We start from the raw sequence: 7124 nt of genomic DNA, 5'->3' as shown, positions 1-7124 counted from the left end.
CCATTCTCTTCATCATCTTCACCATCCAGTACTTTGGAGCTTACTCCAGCTTGTACATGTTACCTCAGAACACTGGGATCAAGAAGTACATGTTACCTCAGAACACTAGGACGAACACTGGAAAGGGTTGTCAGCAGAGAGATCCGACGCTTTGCTGAAACTCCAGAGGTTCTCCTCCAGAGGCTCCCCCACCACCACTATGGAGTGATCGCAGACCCAACCTCGGTGCGTAAAATCTTCCATTTTAGTCATCAGCTCATCCATCTCATCCGGCGAAGCGAATATTTCTGCAGTAGTCCTGACGAGCAAATACCACGTCTCGTTCGCGCTCCTGTCGAGAAACTTGAGGAACTCCATCTCGCTTCGATCCCCCCGGAATTCATGGAAGATCATCTCGGTGACGTGCGACTTGAGACATTCGATAGGACAGAGCTCTCGCCAAGAACTTGGCATTGTGCTTTCTAGTGCGTTCATCGGCTAGGAGAGACTGCAAACATCAACTTATGTAGTCGACATTAGTTCAAATCATTCACCTAACTAATTAAGAAATAAACGACGATACGAAGGGCAAATCGACAACGACTGGCTGAATGGATGTGAGTGCCGTCACCTCGATGTGCAGCATTTCAATGTTGGGGAAGCATCTGAGTAAGCTGGCCAGCATCTTGACCTCCTTGAGGACACCAAAGTTCACCTTCAAGGCCAGTATCTTGACGGTCGGAACCACGGTGCTCGGGCTCGGCTTCGTGTCAGGCTTGCAACGCGACCCACCAAAATAAAACAGATATCATACACTCATACTGTGCTACATTTGTGTATGATTAGGTACAGTTCAATGCTCACACACAAGATCATGCATCAATTAGTGGAAGTGAGATGCATGGACAGTACACAGTAGAAAGGCGGTACCTTGATGAGGTTGCCGCCAATGTTGAGCTGGTGGACTCTTGGCTCCAGGTAGCCGAGCACGCGCAGCTTGGGCGCAGCAGCAATCTTCACAGCCACCGAATCACCTTCACCGAATGAGACATCGCACCAGGAGCGGGCAGTCCATGACGGCGATCTCCTGCGCGTAGTAACTCCAGAGGAGCGCTGATTTGAGGCTCTGGCTGCAGAGGTGAATGTGGTGGAAGATACGGCTGAGGACGAGGACGAGGGTGTCCAGAACGGGGCTGCGGGCGAGCAGGTGGTCGAGGTTGTCGCAGTCGGGCATGTGGACGCCGAGCAAGCTGAGCTCCCGGAGGTGCGGGAACAATCCCTCCTCTCTGCCGGCGCCGGTGTCAGGGAACCGAAAGTATCCCAGGAAGAGGCGGCGGAGCGAGGCGCAGCTGAGGACCCCGGCGGGCGCGTCGGGGAGGTGGTCGAGGTCGGCGGCCATGTTGTTGACCAGGACGAGGTCCCGGACGGCCTTGGCGGCGAGGAGACGCGGGCACTCGGCGAGCTCGAGGCTTTGGCGCCGGAAGTCGCAGCATCTGATGCTGACGGTGGCGAAGGGGCCCGGGTGGGCGGCGAGGACGCGGGCGACGGCGGCGGCGAGCTCGGGCTGTCGGGACGGGAGGAGGTGGGGGTCGTGGAAGACGAGCGGCGTGGAGCGCCAGAGGTGGCGCCAGCGGGAGGCGAGCGCGGCGGTGCGGGCGGCGTCCCTGGCGGGGAGCCGGGACACGATGTCCCTGAGGGGGTGGTCGTGGAGGGCGCTGATGCGGTCCTCGCCGGCGCCCGCGGCGGTGCTGGCGGAGAGGAAGGCGCTCTCGGCCCTGAGGATGGCCTCGCCTCCGGGGAACCAGTCCAGGACGTTCCAGACGCCGGCGGCCATGGCGGTGGCTGGATGATTCCGCCGGAATTGGGGGAGGAATGGGAGGAGTGGGGAGTGCGGTGGTGGGTCTGGGCTGCGTGGTGGTGTAGGCAATTGAGTGGGCCGAACAATTGTCGGGACATTTGCTCGCGGGCCCATGAAGCCGCAGCATCCGGCTCAAGCTGTTGGCAAAACAATTTCTCAAACAAAAAAAAAACTGTTGGCAAAACATGTGGCAAGACCTCCTAAAAAAACATGTGGCAAGAGCAGTTTTCTTTTTTGCGATGGAATGTGGCAAGAGCAGTTAATGGTTGTAGATTTTGATAAAGTCAAAGCATGTGGCAAGAGCAGTTGGTGCTCTGTTTATTTGTAGTTCGCGAATTAGATTTGTCTCAAGTCAAAATATTGTAAATTTTGGTGAAATTTATTTTAAAATGATCAACATTTACAATACCAAATGTGGTTGTAATCTGTCCACCAACATGGAATGTTCTGCGAGATCCTATGTGTCTCTCTGTGCCACCAAATGTCAGCAGCGTCTATACCTCGCCTGTTGTGAGTTGTACGGTCGCCTGGCCTCCAACTGATGGCGCCGGCTGGTCTGGCGACCTCTGCCATGTGAGACCTTCTGTAGAATTGCAGCATCAACGCCTCCCTCGGAAAAATGTGACCACCGTAAACGTTCAACATATCATGTGCATTCTCTAAAAAAACATATCATGTGCATTCATTTTCTTTCATTTTTTTTTTACCTTTTGCTTTCATTTTTATTTTCATATTGTTTCAAGAAAAAAGGCCTCCGGTGATGATTTTTCCCTCCGGCAGGGTGCCAGAGAAGGCCTCCAGTTGATATCGCTTCAGTACAGAGACTTGCGGTGGCGGAGCGGAAATTCTAAGTTTCTTTCCGGGGTTTTTGGTATTTATAGAAATTTTTTACGTCGGTTTCACGTCAGGGGGGCACACGAGGGAGCGACAAGATCGGTAGGCGCGCCCTGGGGGCCGTGCCTCTTGAGCTTCTCGTGTCCTCGTGGCTCTTCTGATCCTCCCTCGAAGCTTCGGGGGGTCCCTTTTTGTGCATAAAAAATCATCGTAAATTTTCAACCCAATCCAAGAACTTTTATTTTTACACAAAAATAACACCACAGTAGTTCTGCTGAAAATAGCGTCAGTCCGGGTTAGTTTCATTCAAATCATATAAAAGTGCACTCAGAACCATATAAAATTGATGTAAAAATGGCATGAATACTTCATAAATTATAGATATGTTAGAGACGTATCAGCATCCCCAAGCTTAATTTCTGCTCGTCCTCGAGTAGGTAAATGATAAAAATAATAATTTATAAAGTGTGAATGCTAAGATAGTGCATAAGTTTGATCAATGATAATTTTAATCACCTTTTCTAACATCATTACAACAACTATTTCTCATAAAACTCATAATGATAAAGTAGCAATCAATTCACATGTATTTGTCATGTAAGTCTTCTCCATCCCTCTTTCCAGCGTGCACCGCGAGAAGGGACAGTAGGCCTCCAAAACCCCGCCTCTCGACTCTCGTGATCCTATACAAGAGAGTTGCGATCAAGTTTTTGGAGAGCGCACTCGCGCGACTGCTGGCAGCGACGACTTCGCCAACGACAACTTCTTCCCCTATGTCGGCAACCTCTTCATCAATGACATCGGCGACAACATGAATGGCGGCGGTCCTGCTCCCACTGGACCGTATGTGATTCTGTCCTCCTTATTTGAGATCGTACTAGAATTCCTATTTCTATTTTGTGCCTTAGATTCGATCTATTCATCTACTTTGCTAGTCTGCATGATTAGCTCATTCCCTGTTATTGTCGTCATGATTTATTTACTCTTTATTCAGATTAAATCTCGTAGTAATTTGCTCATATATTCAACAGAATACACCTCGGCTGGCCATGCGTCCGGGATACAACAGCAACCCTTGTTGGTCTCTTCGGCTTGCATTCCTCCGGTTCTTGCAGATATTTTTTGATAAACAAATGGGTAGCCAGAGTGCTTTGAAAGATATATTCATGGAGCACTTGCCTTTTAGCATACCATATTGCCCACAAACTCACAAGTACCTGGGTGAATTTAGCTCGGGACAAAGTGTCCATTAGGGCGAAAACCCTCCTCTTTGCATCCGGTTCTGTCGTGCTATTCAAGAACTCCAGCAAGTCGGGGTCCTGTAGTGCCCACACGCACCGTGCTGCTGAGTAATGTAATAGAGTGTTTCCACAAATCCACGGCGCCACAGAGGTCGCAACAAGTAGTAGTCGACATGTCCTGATCATGTAATACGCCTGTAGTGGGGATGGAGTGACGAGCGAGCCTCCATAAGAACTTTTTTTTACATTGGAAGGGACATCGATGTTCCATAGTTTTGACCATGCCTTCTGTTCATCCACTGTGTTTGACGAGTTTCCCTGGCCCTCAAGCCAAGCCTCCCGCCTCATCTTTTGTCTCATCAAGCATCTGATAGGTTGAGCGCACCGTCAAGATACCATTCCTCTCGTGCATCCACTCCCAGAAGTCATCAACATGTCTTGTACAGAGGGGTATGAAAAAAATAGCCTCAGCGTATGTAGGTAAAAAAAATCCTCTGCAACCAATGGCTCGGGCCCATTCAACACCCTGTAAAATCAGCTCACCCACAAGTTCCGGCGGATTGAGTACCCGGCTGACAATAGGCCTCATATGTGATGCTCTTGGCAACCAATTGTGTTCCAGATATGTTTTGATTGACCATCCCTGGTCTGGTGGGATCATACCTTGTGTAAGAACATCCCGACCCTCTAATACAGACCTCCAAATCTAAGAAGGGGCTGTTCCAATTTCCGCATGCAAAAAACCACATGAGTTGAAATACTTTGCTTTGAGAATCCATGCACTGAGTAACTCCGGCGGAGTTAGGATCCTCCAAGTTTGCCTAGCTAGGAGAGCCAGTTTGAAGTGTTCAGTATCTCGGAATCCTAGTCCCTCACAGAACTTAGGTCCTGTTAAAGATCCCTATGTGTGTGCGTTGTTGTCTGCTCTCAGGGCTTGTTGAGCTGTGCCCTCAGCATTAACCCTTTTGGATCTTGTGTGTGTCTGAACTTTGTGTGTGTGTGTGTGTGTGTTTGTGTTTGAACCTCTGCGGTATGTTGTTTTGGACATTTGCTTTATGATATAAAGCGGGGCGAAAGCCTTTTTGGGTAAAGATCTCCACGAGACCCATCTAGGTTTCCTCTTACCCTCCTTATTTCCCACCAAAAATTCCATATTAAGGTATTGATATGATCACATAAGCCAGGGGGGAGTTTGAAACATGACATGGAGTATATTGGAACGACATGAGCAACTGATTTGATTAGTACTTCCTTTTCCCCTGCCGAAGATGGAGAAGAGGAGAGATAAAGGCTAACTTCTGACGAGCGAGCGGAGAAAGGCCCGTCGCTGGTACGCTTCCGCCGAAGCGGAGCGCAGTCTGAAGTTACCCCATGTAGGCCGCCGGCCCCGTCAGGGAAGCCTACGGGTGCGCGCGGGGAGGGGGAAGCACCCCCGCAGTACAGATCAGTATTGACATAGGTCAGCTTTGTTATATATATATCCTTTGTAAGCCGCCGCATGGGATAAGTTGATCAGTTGTAAATCCGTGGCGTTTGTAACCTCCTTCGATATAGTGAAGATTTGCCGGTTAGCGCCCGTGGTTTTTCCCCCTTCGTATTGGAGGGGGTTTCCACGTTAAAATCGCATGTCTCTTGTGTTGATTATTCTTAGTATATCTCTCTAACATGAATGATTATTCCTAGTATATATAGAGATGGCATGATGAAAAGAAAGAGGAGGCAGCGGTGCCACGGATCAATGAGGCTGGCTGGGTGCCATCCCTAGGGCGTTTAATGATATGATGATGATAGTATAGGCACCCAGCCATTTCCGGGAAAGGGAATGATTAAGTGGCACGATCTTCTCACAACCTTTTGCAATGTCCATAAATGGTCTCAAGAATGTTAGATTATGCATAGGAGGGAGTGGGGCGTTTTGGCTCCCAGGGTCATCTGCACTTGCGCTCAATAAAAAAATTAAAACAAATACTAGAAAAATTCAGAAAATTCCAATTTCTCTCGGCATGGTAGATAATTTGGTGTGTGATGTCCGCTTCAAATTTCAAATCATTTGAACATATGAGTAGCTTTCGGTAAAAAAGACAAATTTAGGGCCTGTTAAATAATGTACTGTTCATATACTCTTCTGAACCAATTTGTTTTTTTTGCTGAGAGCTACTCAAATGTCCAAACGCACTGAAGTTTGATTTTTTATTTGTTTTGAATATTTTATGAATTTTGTCTCGAGCGGGTGCAGATGAGCCCGAGCTCAGGATTGGATATTCGTAGGAGGATATGGCTTTTCTCCCTTGGTAACCTTTTAATCTGATTCCCAAAAAAGGTTTGATAGGTTTTGTTTTCTTAGTTATTTAATTCCATACTTGGAATTATGTATTTGGATATATAATATTACTCTAAAATAATTTTATAAAATCCAGCATATTATATTAAGAATATTATTTGTTATTACTCTCACCGTCGCATAATGTAATAGCGTTTTTAACAGTAGCGTAGTGTCAAATACGCTTTTATATTATGGGACAGAGCGAGTAGTATATTTAACAACTATGTTTTTTATAAGGAGATGGGCCTCGGCTCAGCCCGAGACGGCCCTCTCCCCTCGCCCTCTCTCATTCTTTCTGCCTCGATCGAGCCCCCACCCTTTCTCCAGCACCGCCGCCGCCGACCAATCCCGGCACGCGCCGCCGCCTTTCTGCACACCCACAGCTCCCCCTTGAGCCGCTCCATGGAGGCGCCGGCACCGGTCGGAGGGGATGGAGGCGTCAGGGTCGTCGCCAGGATCTGCTCCCCTGCTGCGGCCACCGCTGATGGGACTTCGTTGTTCCAGGTCACCGCCGCGCGGGGCCGTCGTCCCCGCGCCGGCGCGACCCTCTCCTTCACCCCCGCGGCCGCGGCCGCCCCGTCGTCTTCGTCCCCAAGGGTAATTCAAGGATTCCGTGCTCAGATTCCATTTCATCCTGCCATTAATTCCTGCCCGAACCCCAACCATGGTAGCTGGCCGGTGGCGTCGTTTCAGTTTATCTGTCGATGGTTTCGCAATTTTGATCGAGTAGGTGTGTTTATGTTGGGTTTAGGGTTTAACGTCGCTCGCAGTTTGCTTCTCTTTTCAGCTCAAATCTTGATTGCAGTTCAGTGTTTAGTATTTAGCTTTTGCCCCTCACAGAGGAAAATACACCATTGCACTAGCAGCCCACAAGTTGCACACACACACA

At 48.9% G+C, this 7124-nt stretch overlaps 2 pseudogenes; one reads left to right on the top strand and one right to left on the bottom strand.

Annotated features, from left to right (window-relative positions):
* Window positions 1-6: 6 nt before the first annotated feature.
* Window positions 7-1839, bottom strand: LOC119325218 (annotated as a pseudogene).
* A 4748-nt stretch (window positions 1840-6587) lies between these two features.
* Window positions 6588-7124, top strand: part of LOC119321751 — a 7283-nt pseudogene continuing 6746 nt past the window's right edge.

The sequence above is a fragment of the Triticum dicoccoides genome, chromosome 6B, assembly GCF_002162155.2.
Source record: "Triticum dicoccoides isolate Atlit2015 ecotype Zavitan chromosome 6B, WEW_v2.0, whole genome shotgun sequence".
Taxonomy (NCBI): Eukaryota; Viridiplantae; Streptophyta; class Magnoliopsida; order Poales; family Poaceae; genus Triticum; species Triticum dicoccoides.
This window is presented reverse-complemented; position numbering and strand designations above follow the sequence as displayed.